This window comes from Athalia rosae, chromosome 6 (genome assembly GCF_917208135.1).
Source record: "Athalia rosae chromosome 6, iyAthRosa1.1, whole genome shotgun sequence".
Classification (NCBI taxonomy): Eukaryota; Metazoa; Arthropoda; class Insecta; order Hymenoptera; family Athaliidae; genus Athalia; species Athalia rosae.
Window position 1 is genome coordinate 11,986,939 of NC_064031.1, and position 21,518 is coordinate 12,008,456.

Consider the following 21,518-nt stretch of genomic DNA (forward strand, 5'->3'; position numbering starts at 1 on the left):
CCGCGCAGGTCGGGCTAAAGAATGTCGGGCAATTAACAATTATTACTTACGTTGGTCGGACGTTAGTAAAAAGTTGAAAAAAAAAAAATAAAAAAAAAGAATTGACGAAAAAAAAAAACTATACGTTACAGTAAACGTTGAAACATCGAGCATGCCTCATTATCTGCGAGAATTCGTTGCAATGTGAACAGAATTTTGTAGATTCTGATGACGAGATAAAAAAAAAATAAATAAATAAAAACAATTTACCAAATTTTGCTCGTATAGACGAATCGTCACAACTGCGCATCGGTGGTAGAGTAAAATTATCAAAGATATCATACGGGGGTTAAAATGAGGTGATTCGTTGCCGTTTGTTATCGATAATAATATTTTCCGATATTAAAATATCCAACATCCCGCGTATCCGTTGGGAGTTTTTAGTCACGTTGACGTCGAATTGAATATCATACGACTAAATATGGAGGGGGTTAGTTAAAATGGATATAGATTTTAAGTGGAAATTGGATTTTCATTTAACGATAATTTATAGTAGTGTTATTGAAATATACACGTACGCGGATAGTCGTTCATGTGTGTACAGATAAATTAACCACGCTAATAAAATAAACCGCCCTGTTCATTGTCGGGAAAATACACGTAGTTAGAAGTACGAATAAATGTAACCGTTAATTGTTTCCATTAATAAATCGATTCGCCATTGGAAATTGAAGTATCCGGTCATCGATTTTTTTGTTTGTACGGATGAACCGATAATCGACTGTGTTCGACGGTGATATTTGTCCATGTACGTATATACGTGTATGTAAGCGGAATGGATTTTCGCGAACGGTAGGGGTAGTTTTTCAATTTCACGCAATTAGTACAAGTCAGAGAGAAATGGAGGACTGAGTAAATAAATAAGTGATTCCCCTCGTACCCAATCGACTTTCCTAAGTAAACGAATAAACGGAAAAGGTGAGCCCCACCGTATTTTCTCACTTACTCTTACCGATCCGAATCGCGTGGGTATACGTACATACCCAACTATACCCTAACCCTCTCGAACGCGGCCGTTTCCTAAAAGGTAAAACTTTGTTTTTTCTTTGTACCGAAAAGCAACGGCGGATTTTATACACGCCCTCGAATCCCGCCGTCGCAACTGCGCGCGTGCGGGGGGCTAAAAAGGATAAAGTAAAGAAAGAAAAAATAAAAAAGCAAAGAAATGAAATGAGAGAAACGAAAAGAAATGAAATGAAGGAATAGGATAAGATCGAAAATTCGTGTATTATAAATATCCAGCCGGCGCGCAAGAGTCCATTGATCATATCCCGTAGGTAGAGTGCGCGCTGCTGCATTGGTCACTTTCATGGGCGTCTGGACGGGAGAAACAGATGGAGTTGGTCGGTCGGTCGGTTGTTGTTGTTGTTTTTTTGTTGATTGGTTCGTGAATCGCTGCAGGACAGGGGTGCGGACTTGGAATTGCTGGGTGTGCGGAGAACGGAATGGCACGGTGAGTAAATATTGATTAGTATAGGGCGTCGGTATGCTGCAACCCTATAAACTCCTCACCGATGCTTTCTACTCTACCCAATACCGGTGAAACTAGTCGCCCTTTTGCAATATATACGAAACCCGCGCGTACCGGTTGCACTCCGACCGGCGTTATGTTCTGCATTTCAATTTTGACCCACGCAATCAGAAACTAGCAACGCTGGTCGGGAGAACAACGAAACGCATATTGCATCCCGTATTCTGACAAAAACAAGAAAAAGCGCAAAACAAAAAGAATCCATTCGGCTTAAGGTCGTGAAATTGAAAGAGAGAGATCGAAGGGCAATTTTGAAACGTTTCAGTTTATTTTAAACGAACTTTCAATTTGAAAAGGACTTTTCTTTTATTTTATTTTATTTTAGTTTTTTTTTTTTTCACCCTCGCAAAACGAAGAAAAGTCGTCGTGTCGGGGGGGATTGAATCGCTTGGCTCGCACGCGCTTAGGTGCAGAGATGGTTGATATGAAGAAAAATGTGGTCCTTCCAGAGGTGAAAGGATGTTGGGCGTGGTACGACGTGTATATAAGGGGGGAAAAAAACTGGAGAGAGAGAGAGAGAGAGAGGTGTGAATTTTTGCATTTACCGAACGTCAATATGTCCATTATTGGCAGGAATGACGGATGTGCGGAAGGACGAATAAGGGTGACGGAAATGGCACGGAGCGAGGCTCGGGAACTCGTGCCGCACCGCTGTTGGGAGGAAGTTCGGGGGGTGGAGGAGGCTCACGGGGGAAATTGATTCGCGAATGAATTTACGAGCAGCTGGCATATTTACGACGTACCAACTTTGAGCTGTTTCCTTCCTAGACCCACACGCGCGAACCATTTACAGTGGTCGCCGCCACGCGCGTTTACACGTTCACGCGTCTCTACCGATTTCATATTTATTTCATACCGTTCGCGCTACACTTTTTCCCCCCGGACAGCCCCGAGCCTGAAAAATGGACGAAGAGTCAACGGGTTCCATCGCATAGATCAATCGGTTTTCGTCATTTTTCTACCGACGCGGAGTACTTTTTTTCCGAATATCTTCGATGCCGTGTGTTTTACATCGGGCGTGTGAGCTATTGGAAAATTGAACGTACGGATCGAAGCTTTTTTCGCGCTCGGTTTTTTCGATTCCATCTGTGAAATTATCCAATCTTTTGCCTCGCAAACTTTCTTCTCTTTTTCCAACCGTTCCTCGGATCCGAGTATCATCTCACTTATATCTTTCGGTCTGGAGTCGACGAATTTCGTCGAACGAGAACAATCGAGTTTAACCTTTGAATTCGCATCATCGAGAACGACGGTACAAATGGATCAGACATCTTACAATTAGTGTACAGAAATTTGCCGGTAGTTATTTTAAAGTTTCACGCCGTAACACGGGATGAAATTAATTTTGCGAATTCCCGTCTGTAGACACGTACGTGCGAACATTGTGATTTCAACGACTGTAACACGACTCCGTACCGCGTACGCTAATTATCTCCGAAAACTATCCGGCAAATGTTCTCTTAGAAATTATTATACATTTATAATTCAAGGTGCGAACGGTTCGCTACGTCTGCAGGGTCACGTCGCGTCGTCGTTTGCGCCTATCTGAGCAGTTTACTCTACAAAATATCTCTGCCTATCCAAAACACTTGGGGGGGGGGGGGGGGGTAGGGGTGATGTCGTAGGGAAACTTGGCTACTTTAACAGTTATACTCTCTCTCTCTGAAAATTACTCTCCGGGGAAGAATTCCGTCCGCTCTTATATATACGACGAGGCGACTCCGAGCTTTCTATCCAAGCTCATTAATAGCCATACCGATTGTGAGCGAAATAATGGACACTAAATAAGATAAGGAGACACAATGAAAACTATCAACACTCCGAGGTGTCGGGTCTTATCTGTCGTCTCGCGTACTGCGCGCGATGAAATGAAAAACTCAACAACTTCGTCGCCGAGTTCAATTTTCCCCAAAATATTCCGTTGTAAAATCTACGAACAATTTTGTCTCGGGGATGCCCGTTGGTCCGAGCCCAGTTTCTGTACTTTCGTCAATGGTATAAAAATGTCTTTCAAAACCGGCGCGTCGCGGTGTCTGTAAAATACGTTACCCACCTTCGCTATACCGAGGTGGTTACCCAAAGACCTCACATGTCGCAGCCTCGGGCTGATACTCCGGGACTTTCGCCCCGGTAGTTTCCAGTGATTGAGATATGTAATCAGTACCGCACTCCACCGATCGTAACTACTCTCCGGCGGAGTATAAAAGCAGCAGACGTACACGTACGTACGTACGTACGAAACGGAGAGAAAGAGAGAGAGAGATAGAGAGAGAGAGAGGGAGAGCACATCACATGCCGTAAGGTATGCCCACCTAAATCACAGTTACCGTCGTGTACACTGTAGAAATAACAAGTAAACTGCCATGATGGTAATGGTGAGCGAACCACCTCGGATATAATGATACGTTGCGGCCGAGGATCGGTAGCCGGTAGCCACCGCGGTCGAGTGGTCTTTGCTTTGGCACGATTGCATCTCGGGTAATTTGGTACGGCGATGTTATATTCACAGGGTTTATGTGCCACGTGATACGTAGATATGGAATCAATTTGAAAGTTTCATTTATTATATCTCTATAGATATATTTCTCATCTCGCGTACAGCGGATGAAAAAAAATCTTATCGATAACGCGCGCGGGTTGGTACCGTGTAGGTATTACCGCGTCCACGGAGCACACACTCCCTTACCTGCCCCGCAGAGACGCGAGGCGGATCGACCAGCGGATGTCAACGTAATAAATCGTTGAGAATTAAGTTGTTAAGACACTGCGCGCCTTATCAATATTCAATATTGATTATAAAGCATCGCGAATCGGTGCGCCGTTTATTATATATCCATACTCGAGGACAAGTTTGCGCGGAATATACGTTACGAGCCGCCCTGATTTCAGCGCTCGTTCCGCGACTGATTTTACGTAGGGACGTTCGGCGGATTAATCGTATGACTTCTTATTCGAAAGATCGAGTTTCCTTCGGGATGAATTACAGCGAAAATTGGTCGAAGGAACGATCGGCGACAGACGAAGTTTGTCATGGCGCAGCATCGCCGGATAACCGAAGACGTATCGGAATTGTCTGGAATGTCCGGCGGGAGCGGAGAACGACGGACGTACGAGCGAGGGCTTCGGTAATTAGTCGAATACCGTGTAGGAAAAAAGGTAGAGAGAAAAGTGGAGGGAAAAAGGCGAGCAACCGACAAATTAACCAATAAATACAGCGGAGCGTAAGCCTTACACGGCCGGTGGATAACGGAAGAGGAGTGGCTGCTATCTGCAAATTCTTTGAATGTCACGAGATCACGCGGAGAATGACGGAAAACCAATTCGAGCCAATTCGAGGGAATTGGAACGAATTGGATGAAATTGGAAGCAAGTATACTTTAATTCGAGCAAACTGGGAAACGTCATTCCCTTTTCTTTGCCTTTGCAATGCGACCGTTGCCGTTGCAACGAGTACTTCGTCTATAGAAATCGATACCCCGATATATATATATATATATATATATATATATATATATATATATATATATATTTAATTTTCCGTAGATCGAATGATTGCTCCGGAAAAATTTATTTCCATCGGGACACCGTTCAAAAGAACGAATTAGTCGAGAGAGACCCTTCGACCGAAAGAGGGCAATAACGCTTTCTTCGGTTTTTCCATCTCTTGATTATTTTTCAAATGAAAACCTATATGTGGGGCGAAAATTTTCGTCCGCCATTTCTTCCGCTTCGATTTTTTGCCGAAGGATATATCGGGCAACGCTTACGAATTTCCAACACAAGGCGTTCGTTTTTTCTTCAATAGCAGCACCATATTCATCGGTAACGTTTCTCATCTAACAATAAGTAGAAACACGGTATATTTTTCAGGTAAATCAGGTAGATAGGCCGGTAGAGTTTCTTGAGCGGCTAAAAAAATTGGAGTATTTTTTACGTTACCGCAGGTTCTCTTGGTTGGCAGTAAAAATAAATATATCGAGTTTCTATAGCGAGAAAAGTAAGAGCTCGAGGAATAAGAATACGAGGTGCCTCTCTATGCAAATTAAGGGGAAAGGCGGTGATGCCAAAAAGCGTAGAAAGATGCCAGACATACATTTAAAATGTAATACGAAACGTAATTTGCTGGAACTAATGTATTGGATATGCAGATGCGATGGGGAGAGATGCCGCGGCACCGCACAGCATCCATGTGCGAGGTACTGGACCATTGCCGAGGAGCTTACCCGAGAACGGTATAACGCGAAATGTTCGAGAGATGAATTTTACCTCGCTTATAAGTTCGACGCCGTGAAGTGAGGCGGGTTATAATAAAACAAAAAGAGAACGAATGAAAGAAAAGAAAAAAAAAAAAACCAAACTAAAATAAAAGTAAAATACTTTCGTGAGGGGAAAATGAAGGGCGGGGACTATTCGGGACGTGGAATGGCACCGCGTATCATAAGGTCCTCCGCGATAGGTGTTCGGAGCATTATCTTTCGGTGGATTATAACTCGAACCGGGTTAATTAGGGTGACAATATTAATTACGCAGTCATTTGTCTCTCGGGTCAGGGATACGAGGAAACTACCTCGAAAACTCAGTCTGTTCCTGTACCGCGAAACCCTTCGCGTCGTTCCTAATGGCGGAAAGTTTCTCAATAGCTTTTAGACGTCGCGATACCCGCTCCGGTAATAAATTATATGTACGCCGGCCAGGTTCAAAAATTCATTACCGATATATAAGAGTACACGCTTTTTTTTCTTTTCAAAAAAAAAAAACTTAACTTTTCTCGCGAAACGATCCTGCACGTTAATTTCAGCGCGGAGCTTTCGGCGGGATTCCTCGAGCCTTATTCGAAAGTTGATGGGGGAAAGAGTCTGGATAAGGCAATAAACAGTGACTGGGTTGACATCCTTTGCCAAGCAAATACCGGTATCCCGTTGTCACGAACTGTATCGAAGTAGAATTTGAATTGGAATAGCTGCTGCAAGAGGCGACGAAGCGTGAGGTGCACCAGCGCGGCGCAGCACGTTCGAGTTTTCTAGTTTCCTCTGACATGTAGGAGGATGGGCGGTAGGTACCAACCGGAGTGACAATGAGCCACTCGTTCCCGCTAGGTGACAACCGACACGCACTTGGCGCTCGTTTCTTTTTATTCTTTCTTTTCCCGAAAAAAAATCTTACTCTTTTATTTCTAATTTCTTCTTTCCTTTTCTCTTTTCTCTCTTCTCATCTCATCTCTTCTCTTCTCCACTCTACTCTACCATACTCTTTTCCGGATGTCTGAGTAGTGAGTCGAAGAGAGGAGGTCTCGCAGCAAAGGGTTTCAAGAGGTGAGCCGGGCCCGAGGTCCTTCCGGTAATTGCCTGCGGCCTACTCGACTATATCCACCTCTTTATTTGCGTAAGGTACACAGTACACATCTCGCGTACCACTTTGGGGGAGCTGCATGCACACCGTAGGCTCTCCGCAATCTAACCAGAGCTAAACCAACTCGAGTCGACCCCGAGTGTCCCGCAGTCGTACGAAGTTTAAGCTGCTGGCCTTAACCAACTGAAATTCGCGACATTTCACCGAGTTAAATTAACGGAATCGATGGCAACGCTTTCCGACTAAATACGCTATCCGTTATGGATACTCTATAGCTTCTTGGAGAGGGACAATAATTTTGGTCCAGTTTAAACGCGATCGGTGGCCTGTTTTCGGTATCACGCAACAATTCCACCAATTATACCAAAACTTGCGCTCGCGACAATATAACTCTGGCTAACGCCCTATACCGAAGTTGCGAACGGTGCAGCAGCCAGCAGCAGCTGTTCCCGCTGGCGTAGCGGAGGTGAAAATTTTGTCGGTGTTCGCCGTACGCCCGGGATCTACCGTTTTGGGTTACATTGTACGTTGCCCGCTATATAAGTCGTGTACAACCAAGCTATCGCGGACCTTTGCAACGGAATCGCACTCCGAACTTTCGACGAGATTTTATCACCTGAGCAGCTTCGATATTGGCTGGGTCAGCTGGCCCGTCATTTAGCGCCACTTATTAAAACGATATTTTCGACAGAAACGCGAGGTGGGCAAACGGCGCCGTTAAGAAAAAAAATCAGCAAAGCACGCGGTATAATGGAAAGTCGAGAGATTCTAATGGGATCTCCGTACCCAGGAGTGGCCAACAAGTGGGATTTTTACTCGGTGCAATCGGTTGAAATTATTTGCTCAGAGAATTACGGCGTGAACTTCGATACTTCGAAGTTGCGCGAAAATAAATTTACAACTCGGCACGGAATGAAAAAAATTAAGGGCGTACGTATTTCGCGCCGACGAGTTAACGTCTGCTTCGTAAATTTTTTTTTTTTTTCTTTTCTCAATACCGAATTCACTTACCTGAAACGATCACGCGAATTGAAAAAACCTGTCGTAAGGTTCGAGATCCGTCGGATTTACTTTGATAATAGAGAAAATATTGGACGAGGGTGATAATGTTTAAAAAAATTACGTGGCCCGGTACGTTTTTGCGGATGAGCTTGCGGATGAAGTGCTTGGCTGTGAGAAGGGTATTATGAGTTCGAGGTGTACCACCTTATAGCGGAGGCGATTGAAAGAGAGCCGAGAGAAAAGAAAGGCGGGGGGAGAGCAGAAAAAAAAAAATATAAAAAAAATGGATTACGCGAGGAGTGCCACGGAGAGAAAATCTTTTGAGACAGAATTTGAGAAAAGTAACTGGCGCGGAAGGTGCAGCAGGGTTGTTATACCAAGCCGGGCGGCGCTGCGGATATATTCTACTTTTTCCCCAGACTTGGCATAATATATTTTACCCCCGCGTGCCGAAAATAACTCCGAACAGATTTTCCCGCAGCCACCTACCTTTCTTTCTTCGTAATTAATGATCTCCTAGCCGGAGTGAAAATAAAGGACATTCCCTGTCATCGTTTAGGTTCGTCTCGTTCCGCGCTACAATAAGAATGTGAAAATACAACGCGCCTCAAGCTTGTCATTAATACGACAAAATGATCTTTCTGTTCTTATCCAACGACCATTCATTCTGGAACGACAACCCCGCGCACCGGATGGAATAAGTTGCGGTATTTCATTGTCAGTGATGGGGGTGGCACGCCGTAACAAAGCGGCGCGCGTGTCTTCGTCACATCTGCCATTTTCATTCAAAACCAAAACCAAAACCGAGTGTCGAATTCGATTTTTCCGGATTTGTTTGTTTTTGCTCGTTTTTTTTTTTTTATTTTATTTTTTTTCGTTCCATCGAACTCTTCGTTTATCGCTAGTTTACAGCGTCGCGACATATCTGCGTTTCCATTTGAGGGATGACGGTTTTGATCCGTTCGAGTGCAATCGTGGCTCAACAGCACCCTCGCATAAAAAAAATGTGAAAAAGAGGGGGAAAAAATCAGGGGCCTGTTCAGCGAAGCGTACGACCGTATTTTCGCGTAGTCGTATACCCGACTTTTCACTTCTGTTTTCTATACGCACTCGGTATATCCTCCGTCAAAATAACCGATGAAAACGACAGTGGGTATGGAGTACCTGTGCCAATCGCATCATGCCTTCGACGACTCTTCAACGTGGTCGGTCCGAGGACCATAAATGAAAAAAAAATCGAGTGGGATTTATTTCGTCCGATTGGAATATTTCCGTCGTAATTTGTGATATTATTTTCAGTTTTCGGACGTTGAAAAACGAGAAAACAAAAGAGAAATAAAATTTGACATACGGTCCAGTTCGTACGTAGCGGTTTCATCGGGAAGCGCAACTTTTTCGGATGCTCGGCACGTGCGATTTTATTTTCAGAAGCCCACGCCCACACGTCGGGTTCCGGGGTATTCGGAGTTCGTAAAATTCTCCTCAATGACATCTACGGGGTACGACGAACTCGTACTTACAACGAGCCTTCTACCGCGCACGTAATAACCCAGTCCCGACCTCTGGTCGGTGCATGGAGTTAATTACTTCATCCGGACGGAGCGAGCGAGCGAGTGAACTTGTTCCGGAAGTATTCGAGCGTCGATTAATCTCGCGAGCCGGTGGGTCAAGCGCGGTTGAAATAATATGCGACTTGTAAATCGCTAGTCGGTATTTTGATGGAAAATAAATACCACGCTAATTATACATCTGATAGATGCGAGTTATAAATATAATCCACCTGCACGAACATGGGAGTAATCGACAGCTTGTAACGTTCGTAAATGTAAATAGCATACGATAAATAAGAAAGTGCAAACAAGTTTCGAAGTGGAAGCTCTCCTCCTCGATGTAACTTCGAATCATTGATACACAGCTTGCCTCGCTATGATTTATGCGCTGCACGAGCTCAATGTACATTTGTTACAGGTATTGTGACTGGGCGTTATTGACGTTTGATTTATATCCTACTTTATTGATTTCGTACGATTCGAGTTTCTCGTTACCCTACGCTACGTATACGCTACGCACACCTCGGAGCGATTGCGTATTCTTCGATGTGCGAAGGGGATCGAATTCCAAATATATTTTCTCATTCTGTCCCGAAATTAAGTTTCCCTTTTTTCCCTAGTATATTCATAAGGAAACAAAAATAGTCCTATCTTCGCGCCGGGGGGGACACCCCTCACAATCAGTCGCTGTATAATTCATGATTTTTTTTATCAGTTCGCAATAACCGGCCAGTCTTCTCTTTTTAACGTCGATTTATTTCCTTGGGAATACGAATCGCCGCGAAAACCAACCGACGATGGAATATTTCGATACCTGTATATCCACGCGTCGCCGAGACGACGTCAAAGTTCAATTTTATAAAATAAAAAATAAATCATTGTTTTAATTGGGTTTGATATGCTTTTCTTATGTATTTTAATCTCAGGAATCCGAATCTGAAAGAAAAATTGACCTATCTCTAAAATTGACCGAGTTATCGCCAATTTTCAGCTTTTTGGGGTCAAAAATAAAAAATTGATTTTATGATCTATCTTAATGTAATTTCAGCTCAGGAATCCGAATCTGGAAAAAAAATTGATCAATCTTCAAAAATGACCGAGTTATCCCCATTTTTTCGCATTTTTCACCATAAAAATGGAGATATCTCGAAGGGAAAAAATCGTAGCTCAATTTGGACAACGGATTCGTGTTCCTGAGGTCAAAATACATAAGAAAAGTGCCATACGATCGATTTTAAAAAATAAAAAATTTTAGCCGAAATTTGAAAAAATCGTAAGGGGTACCCCTTGGAAAAATCTCAAATTTTGACCAAAAATTTTTATTTTTAAAAATCGATCGTATGGCACTTTTCTTATGTATTTTGACCTCAGGAACACGAATCCGTTGTCCAAATTGAGCTACGATTTGTTCCGTTCGAGATATCTCCATTTTTATGGTGAAAAATGCGAAAAAATGGGGATAACTCGGTCATTTTCGAAGATTGATCAATTTTTCTTCCAGATTCGGATTCCTGAGCTCAAATTACATTAAGATAGACTAAAAAATCAATTTTTTATTTTTGACCCCAAAAAGCTGAAAATTGGCGATAACTCGGTCAATTTTAGAGATAGGTCAATTTTTCTTTCAGATTCGGATTCCTGATATCAAAATACGTAAGAAAAGTATATTAAACCCAATTAAAACAATGATTCATTTTTTGCTCAAAAATCGAATTTTTTCTGCTTCTTCAAGAGTAATCTCACGTATAATCAGCTCCGAAATCCAAATCTGAAAGCCAAAATCATCTACTCATGCAATCGATCGAGTAATCATCAATTATTCGCTAATGGGAGCAGAAAAATTATAAGACACATCGAGTGGTTTTAGTCGTAGACCCACTATGATTCGTCGCAATCCATGCATGGGTCAAAATATTCGAATTTCTCGGTCTCCGAGGGGGCCCGAGTTTAGCTAGAGTCAGGTAGCCACGAATGCGCGGTTTGTTGTGGGGCGTCACCTCTGCTCAGCCCTGAAGGTGACGTCTCACAACAAAGCGCTACGTTGCTGGCTACCCTGCTAGCAGCGTAAGCTGGCTGTTTATAGCTTCAGATATTTCTCTAAATTGAGGCCGGAGTACACTTGTTTTTTAGGGTTGCTTATGGTATTTCTTAATATTCTCATTTTAGTGATCCGAATCTGGAAGCCAAATTGATTTATCTATGAAATTGATCGAGTTATCGAAATTTTCTCGCTTTTTGGAGCAGAAAAATTGAAACATCTCGATGAGGAAAATTTATACGTTTTCAAAAAAAAAAATACTCTCAACGTGCGAGTGAAATATAATGATGGGAAATTGAGAAAAAAAAAAAAATGAACGTAAACCAGATATGGAAAGATTTGTATCAGCCTCAACGAGTTTGAAATTAATTTCCGCTCTCCGATCACATTGTTTTCCAATCTTCGTGCAACAAGAGAATTCTATGGCAAGTCTATCATTTTTACGATATATCTCCGGGTCGGTCCATACCTATTTCTGTAGCGGAATAGGATTATACAGAAATATCAATTCGGTACCGCTGTACCGATTTTCGTGAATCGCCCGGTCAAATAACGGCTGATCCACCAACGCGAGGGTATCAACGAAATTTCAGAGAAGGTAGTAGAATCAAAGTTTGAATGAGTCGGGCGTGACAACGAAGGATAATTGCGCTGCGAGGCTAGCGTTCAGTTATCAGTTTCCAACGAATTTTCATCTCGCTATTTTCCGTTTATTGTCAAAGGCGATTCAGGACGTGGTACTCTCGTGTGAAGCCGCACATACGTGATACGCGATACGCGCCCACGGGTAGTAAGACATAGATACGTCGTAAACATTTTTTCTCACGTTATAAGGGATGATAAAATCCTCGTAGCGAGATTCGATAATCTGGGAGCTGCGGGGGCTCGCGGTGTGGTCTGTCGTAATTGAATTCCTCTACATTTGGCTTCTATCACTTCGGAGATAAAGACTCGAGCCTCGGAGTGCACTTAAGACAACCTATTTCCAAATCCACTTTCATAAATTGCCACAGCTTGTACAGTCGACTCTGGACGTTATCTGCGCGGGGGGAAAAAGTCTGTCACCAAATACCCAGAAAACGGTTTAAATTTACTTACGGCAAAACTTTCCCGAGCGATCTTATCCTTACTCTAATTTTATATGCTTTATTAACTTTACGCCTCGACTCGAAACACGCGATCCCATGTAGAACTCAAGCTATCCGATCGATGTTGTATAATGTACACGGTCTTTAAGACATGGAAAAAAAGAAAAAAACGATAAAATATTCCCGAGGAAACCCATCATGCTCTCGGATTTTTCAACGAATCTCCTTTGAACGAGGACAAATATATTTCGCGTCGGTGGCAGCAAAGGAAATGAAAAAATTCGGTCGGACCGAGCTCTCCCGCTCTACGGGGTGAACCGATAGAATCACCTGTACATCTTTCGGTCCGAAATAATCGCTCGAGAAATATACGGATAAGGAGAGGGGTAAAAAAATTTCTTAAAATTTACTCGCCGTGATTGGATTGTTGTTTATTTTTTTCAATATTTTTATGAAAAAAGTCGAACGGACGCAGAAACTGAACGAGACACACCGGCGACCGCTGAAATTTCCGAACCACCGATGTCGAGGTCGGTAAAAATATATTTCCACGTATATCCTGGCGAAATGAAATAATGGGGGAGGGGGGGCGGAAATAAATTCTGCGGAAATGAATCGAAGTTCAACACCCTGTACGTCACATACGTGACATTGTCGTAGAACACGGAAAAGCGTCGGTTATTTCATGTTCCGAGGTCCCCGGAACGCGCGACTCTCGGGTCGTGATCTCGGGTTTATTGGTCTCGCGGTTGTGCAGGCTCCACCCTTTTTCCAGAACTATCTCACTTTCTCACCCGACCAAAGCAGCAGTAACCCGGACAGTTGACCAATGTCCACCGCCGATGGTTACTATCGGACCGGTCTTCTATCGCCGCAAGGGTTGAAGGGGGTAATTAAGGAAACGTCTCTAAGATTTTTTCCAAACGGAACGTCAGTTCGTCGGAATGCGGGCGCGACACACGCGTTACGCGACGAACGTAACGAGGGGATAGTTTCGAGGTGGTAAAAATTCGAGACCTCCCCGCCGACGGAGGATTCGGAATAATTGATCACGGCACAGTCTCTACAGGCTGATTGCTCAGCGTCAGAGTAAGACGTCGAAAGTCTGAGCCCCTTTTGTCCCCGTATGTCCCACGGGGATGGAAACTGTATCGAGCGTTCTACGAGCTAATACCATTCGACAAAAGAGACACTGCACCGGGTCTTCCATCTTTGTTATTGTTATTACCAGGATCTAGCGTCTACTGGAGCAAGTGAAAGGGTAGCCGTGGTGCTCCCGACACGGAGAAAACAAGAAGAACGGAATATCGGATGGAAGAAGACGGAGGTTGGGCCGTTGGACGAGGAGGTTCGGATACAAATTTTCGAAAAAAGAGACCCCCTCGGGACGACCATCCGCACGCCGCGATACGTGGAAAATGGCTGGGATATCGTGCGCGGTTTCTAGAAAGTTGGGCACGTGTGACGGTAGAAAGTTAAAACTCGTTATTCGCCTCCCGATGATCGAGCAGGATCGAGCAGGACTCGAAAGGCTCCGGATGGAACCCTTCTAGCGTCGCATACATTATCGGGCGTAGGCAATCGGGTCTCGTGAATTCAGTTTGTGAACTGGTTGCATTCCGCGAGATTAACATCTTTATTTCGAACACGGTATGTGGCAAGAACACGTCAGATCCGATCTTTCCGATTCGCCGGTAGTACAACGCAGATATCCACGTTCGTTGGACATGGCGAGAAGGTGTGAAGCGAGGGATTATTAAGTGGCATTAACTTGCCAATACCTAACACCTTCAATTTGTCAGATCATAAATCAAGGTGTAGGCTGCTCCTGATAACCGAACCAACGGGAATAAATTAAATATCATCCGACACCGCGCGCGTTAGATATCCTGGCGTAAGATATACCACGCTGCTTTTCACGCGGATTCACTTAATCATTCGTTAACTGAGATGATTAAATCGGAAAGCGGGCTGATGAGACGAGTATGATTTATCTCGATTCTCGCTACTTACTTTGATTCCCGTCAAATTTTTTTTCAGACAAGCAAACTCAAAATCAACGGACAGATCGTTTAATTGGCCGACCTGAAGTTCGAAAAAAAAGGAAAGATAAAGAACGAAAGAAGATAATTCTCGGCGGATTGTTCTGTGCAGATACTTGACTCGCGTGCGAGCCAATTTTATACTCTAATCGATTCGCCGTTCGTGGTCAGCGGGAGGATAACTCTGATCCCTGGCGTGTCGTTCGTTTTTCTAATTTTTCTTTCAATTACTTTGGCACGGTATACGATACCCGAGTATAAATCAGAGACACGCAACCCGGATATTTGTGAGCCTGGCGCGAAAATTCTACGATATTATTACTACCTTGTGCGGGGAACGAAGTGTCGGGACGAGGGTGGAAATTCGTAACGGGCGTAATTTCGACTCGAATTTTTAGTTCAATCGTTGCGACGAATAAACGGTTGTAAGATAGACGAGATACAGTGTTCTGAGGGTATATAATAAACTTGAGGCGAATTCTCCGTGACATTTGAGTAACGCCATTCGTTCGACCTCCCTCAAGCTTTCACGTAATATTATTTACCGAAATGCTTATCCTCCGACAAACCGAATTCCCCGGACTCCGACTATAACGACTGAAAGAGATATATATACGTGCGTTTCGCATCAACGTTACGCGGCGTAGACATTAATTGGAAATATGCGAGTAGGAATAAAGTTTCACAGAATACACACATGTATTTCTCTTTTTTTTTTTTTCTTTTTTTTTCTTCGGCTTTCATCTGGATTAACGTCCGAGGACTATGGCTAGATATGTACAGTAGTAATGCTTACACGAGCGATTCAATCCGAAGTAAGATAATGATAATGGAATTTCAAGTTTTACCTTATTTTATTACGCCGGTTTTCCGAGGCGATAAATCTTTCCCAAAGAATTTCTGCGGTTTGTATAAATTCTTGAGAATTGTCGGAGTTGCCCGGAGTTCTAACTAATCGGTAATTAAAAACCGAGCTCTCTTTTGCGGTGTAATTAGGTCAAACAACAAGAGACCAATTAACAACCGGCCGAAAAATATCTCATCCGCGATAACTCGCGCCCCATGAAGAGATACTCTCGAACTAAAAAAAAATAGGTAAATTTCGACGAGCTTCTTATTTGAAATAAAATAGAAAAAAAAAAAAAAAGAACAAACAAACCAAGCTATCGGTAATTCGTCACGTTCCAGAGAATGGAAACAATAATTTGATCGGAGCCCCGTAGTTATAATTTAGTGGCTACGGAGGGGCGATTGAAATCCAGATGGTGGCCGATAGACAACCTTCCGAACGGCTTGAATGATTAATGTGATTACGGGCGACGATTAATTTTCAGTTACGTTCGGATGGGCCCGCGAGTCGCGTAGTCGCGTCGCTAACCGAAACAAGCAACTGCTTCGCCCCGACAAATTCACCGGGTCAAAGTCGAAGCAACGAGGAGGCGAATTCCCGTCCTTTATGGAAGAAAACCCGGTCGCGGCGGCTGGAGCGGCAGGGGGTCGCGACCCACGAGACCTCACATGGCGAGGCACAATGGAGCCCTTCCCCCGATCCTCTTCCTCATCTCCTCCTCTCTCCGTCCTTGTACCTTTTGCTTCGAGTTCCCTCGTCATTCGTCCCATTTTTCTTCCGTCCTCCGCGACTATCGTATTATCCTCAAATTTGTTTCCGCGATTTTGGTTGTGAGAAAATTTTTCACCCCTCGCCGATCGTCGCGTAAAAATCGACGAAGAGAGGATAATTATACCGGCGTTCGCGAGGCCTCGTTACTCAGGGGTCGGAGTTTTTTTTTATTTTCTATTTTTTTTTTTCTCGACGGCAAGACTCGGGCGAGACGTCGAGATATTTTATCGAGCGGTTCGGTTACGGAGAGGCGTGTTCGACTCGACCGTTGACCGAATGGGCAGGTTAAAGGTCGCCGGCTTTTGGGTCCCCTGTGGTCCTCGTTAGGCCGAGTCCCCCTCGTCTTTTTTTGCCAAAACCTTTCGTCGCTCAAGTTCTTGTCCGGTGACATCGCGTGAGATTCGATTACATGTATATACGTGAAAAAAGAGAAAAGTCCGCGCATCCGCGGGGATCCGTAAAAAAAGCGAGCCCTTGACAAGTTTCGCAAATATTCCGAAACCGTAAAAGCGGAGAATGAAAATCGGGATTACACGACGCTGCGGTATCCACGTCGTCTGGAAAGAAATATCGAACACTTTGTGAAAACCAGATAAAGCACTTACACGGACTATACATTATTACGCGGCATCGTTCGAAAGGCGTACAAACAAACATTCTACTCCACTGTTATAGAAACTTACAAATGTAAATCAGTATTCGCGAGAAGTTTTCCGTACATTTACGCGATATGTATATACGGAAGCGTCCAGAACTTTAACCGAGCGTTAAGGAATAACGATCGATCCGATAATTCCGAGATCTATATGCAGGTACGGAGTAAACTGGCGTGTTGAATATATCATCGAATACCTTTATTCAGGAATTTTTCTGATCGATTCTGTAGTTCTAATCGTCCGTTTCGTCGTGCCTATTTTATCTCAATTAAAGTCCCTCCTTTCAACATGGAGGATTCCATTAGGGAATATTTATTGAAAATGAAGGAATCCAGCTTACTTGTTTTTTTTCCACTCTTCCCCATAAAATCGGAACATTCCAATGATTTTTATTTTTCATATCGGCGCACAAAAATTAGCCATCATTATATCCAGCAATAGCAGCCCAAACGCTATCGGAATATATGAAATTACGAGTCCGTCGATCACCACAATTTTCTGAAAAACAATTCTGTGCCAGAGCGAGAATAAATAATTCTAGTCCTCATCTCACATCGATATTACCGGGAAGTTCGTTTTTTTTTTTGTCGCCGTCTCTTTCCGCATTGAAAATCATTTTCGCATTTAGGAGGTGATTTTCTGCTCGCGCGAAATAATTATCAGACGAGAAAAAGGAGCGGCCGATTGTAAGTGGGTGTATAATTGAGGGATATGTAAGACGAGGATGCGAGTGAATTTCGAGACGTCGAGGAATCTACGATGAAACGTTCGATAAATAATTCACACCGTGGTAAAATTATTCCTTCGTTATTCCTTCGAGGAGTAAGAAAGAAGGATAATATCAGATTTTTTTGTCACTCTTACGCTGTACGAAACGTGCGATAGTTTCGTTGAAATTTTTCTATTTTTGCCTCATTTGCGGTACAATATCGGTCGGCGTATGATAAAACCAGGATTCTCGTATACCGGTGATTCTCGCCGTTTCGGGGTGATCCTCTCGATGTTACGGTACGACTGACTATACCTGCGGGAATGAATTTAGTGGTAAATCTCGCCGGTTGCAGCGTATCCCCCGGTTGCCTGGGCATACGCTGTAGTTATGCACCGTCACAGCAGGATCTCAAAAGCATCGGTAGTATTTGTGTCGCGGTATCCTGCGGAGGCAAATCCTCCGTCTCTACTTCAAATATGTGCCGAGAAATCTCTTCATGCTTCGGCGGTAGCGCAGCAGCACGCCCGAATCGTCGGTGTGGATGGAAGCCACGGTAAAGAATAAAACAGATGTTTATATACAGATTCTTTCGGCTCACTATTCAGACTATCTTTCTATTTTTTATTCTCCTTTCTTTTTTTTTTCACTTTTTTTCATTTTTCCTTTCTTCCCTCCCCGCCTCGTACTTTATTCCCCGTGTATCTTCGTTCCTTTTTCCATTTTCTTTTCTTTTTTATTTTGTTCATTTTTACTTTTATCCTCATGCTATTTTAGACAACAAACGGCCTTTACGATCTATAACTTACGCACGGTGCACACTTTGACCTTATACGCCGACCGTGCGGACACCTTGACAATCAACGCCTATACACACGACATACAACTTACAATGAAAGCGCGCACTTTTTTTCCACCCACAGCTAAAACGCATAAACTTTTTAAAGACCCATTCGACCGTTCGTTTTTTCTCTTTCGATCTTCTTCTCCCGTTTCTCTAATCTTTTTCTCTATGCCTTTTTTGGTTTTTCCTCTTTTCTTGCGGTTCGCGGTTATTCGCAGCGTTACCGTTACCGACACCGTCGTCCTCCTTTTATAGGACTACCCGATGGTCGGAAAATTTTGAATATTATACGGAAAATGCAAAGAACCTCCATAAACCGTAAGCTCCGAGGTGACGGTAAAACGTGGAAAGTTGTACAACGGAAAAAAAAGAACTCGAACGGGAAGGAAAGCTTCGGAAAAGTCGCGTATTTCAGGGGTTTACGAAATAGTCTCGGTTGAATATTTTCATAACTAAGCGGGACATGTGATTAAATTTACCCGTGGAATAACAGCTGGAAAAATACAGCTGCGAGGATTCGTCTTTCGTTGAAATATATCGGGGCACCCTCAGAGCCTAAAGATCCGTGAAAATTGAACCGATTCGAAGTATCATTCTCTCCGAGGATCGAAAACTCAAGCTGCAAGCTGCAAGCTGCAGCCATCGACCAACCGGGCAGCTGACCATTAATTGTAATTGAATTCGAAGACTGTTATCGGGATCGTGTTGCCCTCCGGGGAGGGCCGGGAACACGCTGACGACATTCGTCGGATTTTATAAGTTCGGAAGAATTTTCTCCGCAGAGTCCGTACGACACGGTGGAAAAAAAAAAAAAAACACACACACGATTATACTTTCAACAGGACGTAGGAATTTGGGAAAAATTTGAATAACCGTTCGAGCAATCGCTCGACTTTTTTTTCTACCAAAAACTAAAACTATCGAGCGACGCGCGTAGGCGAGAAATATTTCCATACAATTATTTTTCGTGTATCTGCGGAAATGCGAAATATTTACCCTCGACCGAAGGCAGATACGCGCCGAATGAATTACACGAGCATGCGACTCCGTCATTCGCGATATCCGAATTTCGACGGGAGAATTCTCCGCGCGCCATAAACGCGTATTTTCGGTATAGGAGCTCGCAGTAATTACACGTGAGTAATCAATTACACCTCGCCGTATTCACCCCGCGCTCCACCCTCCGGATATAGGTACGGATACCCTCCTTATTTATTTCACTTGCGGGGCGTTGACAAGAGCGCACGAGATTTTTCCTCTCCTACACGTATAACAGGGTGGGTTGTTACATACGCGTACGTTATACGAACATATGGATATACATACATTATATTGTATACTCGTACAACGGTGAGCAAACGTACGCGGTGCGCCTGCCCCCACCCCCACCTATGCCCGTGTATATAATATGTCGGAGCGTGGCGCTTTGGGTATAAAGTAAAAAGTGGGCTGATGGTTACGTATGGTCTTTAGGGTGATAAAATGGAAAAAAAAAAAATGTAATAAAAAAAGCCAGAGACCAAAAAAAAAAAAAAATTCGAGAATACGCGGAATACTCCGTTTTTCAACGTGACAATGGATCGTAAAATGCGAAACTCAGCCTCCCCTCGTGGATTTGCCCTGTGGCTTCGTAAGGCACTTCGCCGCGATGCCCGCACGCACGCGACACGCGTATTCCCAAGGAAAAAACCGCAGCCTGTCGCCTCGGTGGTAAAAAAAAAAATAAGTTGGAGACAAGAAAAAAAATGAAAAAAGAAGAAAGAACATTCGTTCGTCTATCTTATATGGGGCGCGAACGTTCCGCTAGGACCGCGAAACGTCCGAACACACGTTTCAACCCTTAAGTTTTGACGCATGGGGCCGTAGAGCTGGGGTTAACATTTTATAGAGGAGGCTTTTTTACAGAGAACCGACGAAGAACGGGGGTCGAAGGTTCGGCGGAATAAAATCGACAAGCGTTCGGTTCAACGTGAGACCCAAGGCGGTTCCTTATTGCGTTCTTTTTTTTTTTTTTTCTGGTGTTCCGTCGGCCTCGGTCGTCGATGTGTCATCGTAGAACAATTCGTGGTTGTTTGCGCGGTTCGATGAAAGATAGATTAAAAACCTGGTGACAACGTCACGCAACAGCCGCCGCCGCCCAGGAAAACGGAAAACGGAAAACGAAAAACGTAAAGTTCCACGGGGCAGTCGCCTCGGTAAGAAGCAATTGTTTAACGAGTTTCATTTGAAAAATATTCACCGATAAAGAGGTTCGGTGAATCAGAAGATAAAAGGACTAGCGGTGCGTCCCTAGGGGTAGTTGTTAGCTACATGCGTGTCAAAATCCACTTAACGTTGACAGTTGGTAGCCGTACACGTACGGCGGTCGGTTTCCCCGCGTTTCAGGGTCTGAAAATAGCGTAGAGCAGGGTAGTAGTCGCGGTGCGGCGGTCGCTCTTGGCCCTCTCGAATACACCCACGTAACTATGACGTGGGAGTGGGTAGTAGCGTTGGGCGAAATTGGTATAGTTGGGAGTTTACCGGTTTCCCCTTTAAACGGGTAGACAGTCGATGGATAATACGGCGAGTGACGATCGTGACGAGCGACCGGCCGAACGTTAAACGGATTCGCACGAAATCCGATCTGTAACGAGTTTAACTGGGACTGGAAATCGACAACTTTTCATCCGCACCCCACGCACGACGAATTCAGAGAAACTTCGAATGATCGCTCAACGACCACCTTCGCTTCAACCGACGTCATATCTGATTGCAAATTTTCAGCACTTGTGACGCGTATCGAAACCTCGAGATGACGTGCTTCACCGATCGTTACGACGATTTTTTACAGCTCTGGTAAAAAAAGAAGGATGGAATCTCGATGCGTCGTTAGGTTGCAGAGGCGTTCGGGTCGGAGGGGCGGCGACGATTTTGAAACAAGGTGGTCAAAGAATACGGTAAGAATAGAGCAGAATTGGATACTAATGAGAAAAGAAGGGTCACGGCGCGGCGGCTAGAGCGAGGAAGTTAAACCGTACCTGGGGCCATTATCGATTTACGTGACGCGTAG

At 43.9% G+C, this 21,518-nt stretch overlaps 1 protein-coding gene across 24 annotated transcripts in view; it reads right to left on the minus strand.

Annotated features, from left to right (window-relative positions):
* The window catches only part of LOC105690611 (collagen alpha chain CG42342), a 121,099-nt gene that overhangs the window by 44,548 nt on the left and 55,033 nt on the right, over positions 1-21,518 (minus strand). The gene's annotated exons all lie outside the window — the stretch shown is intronic.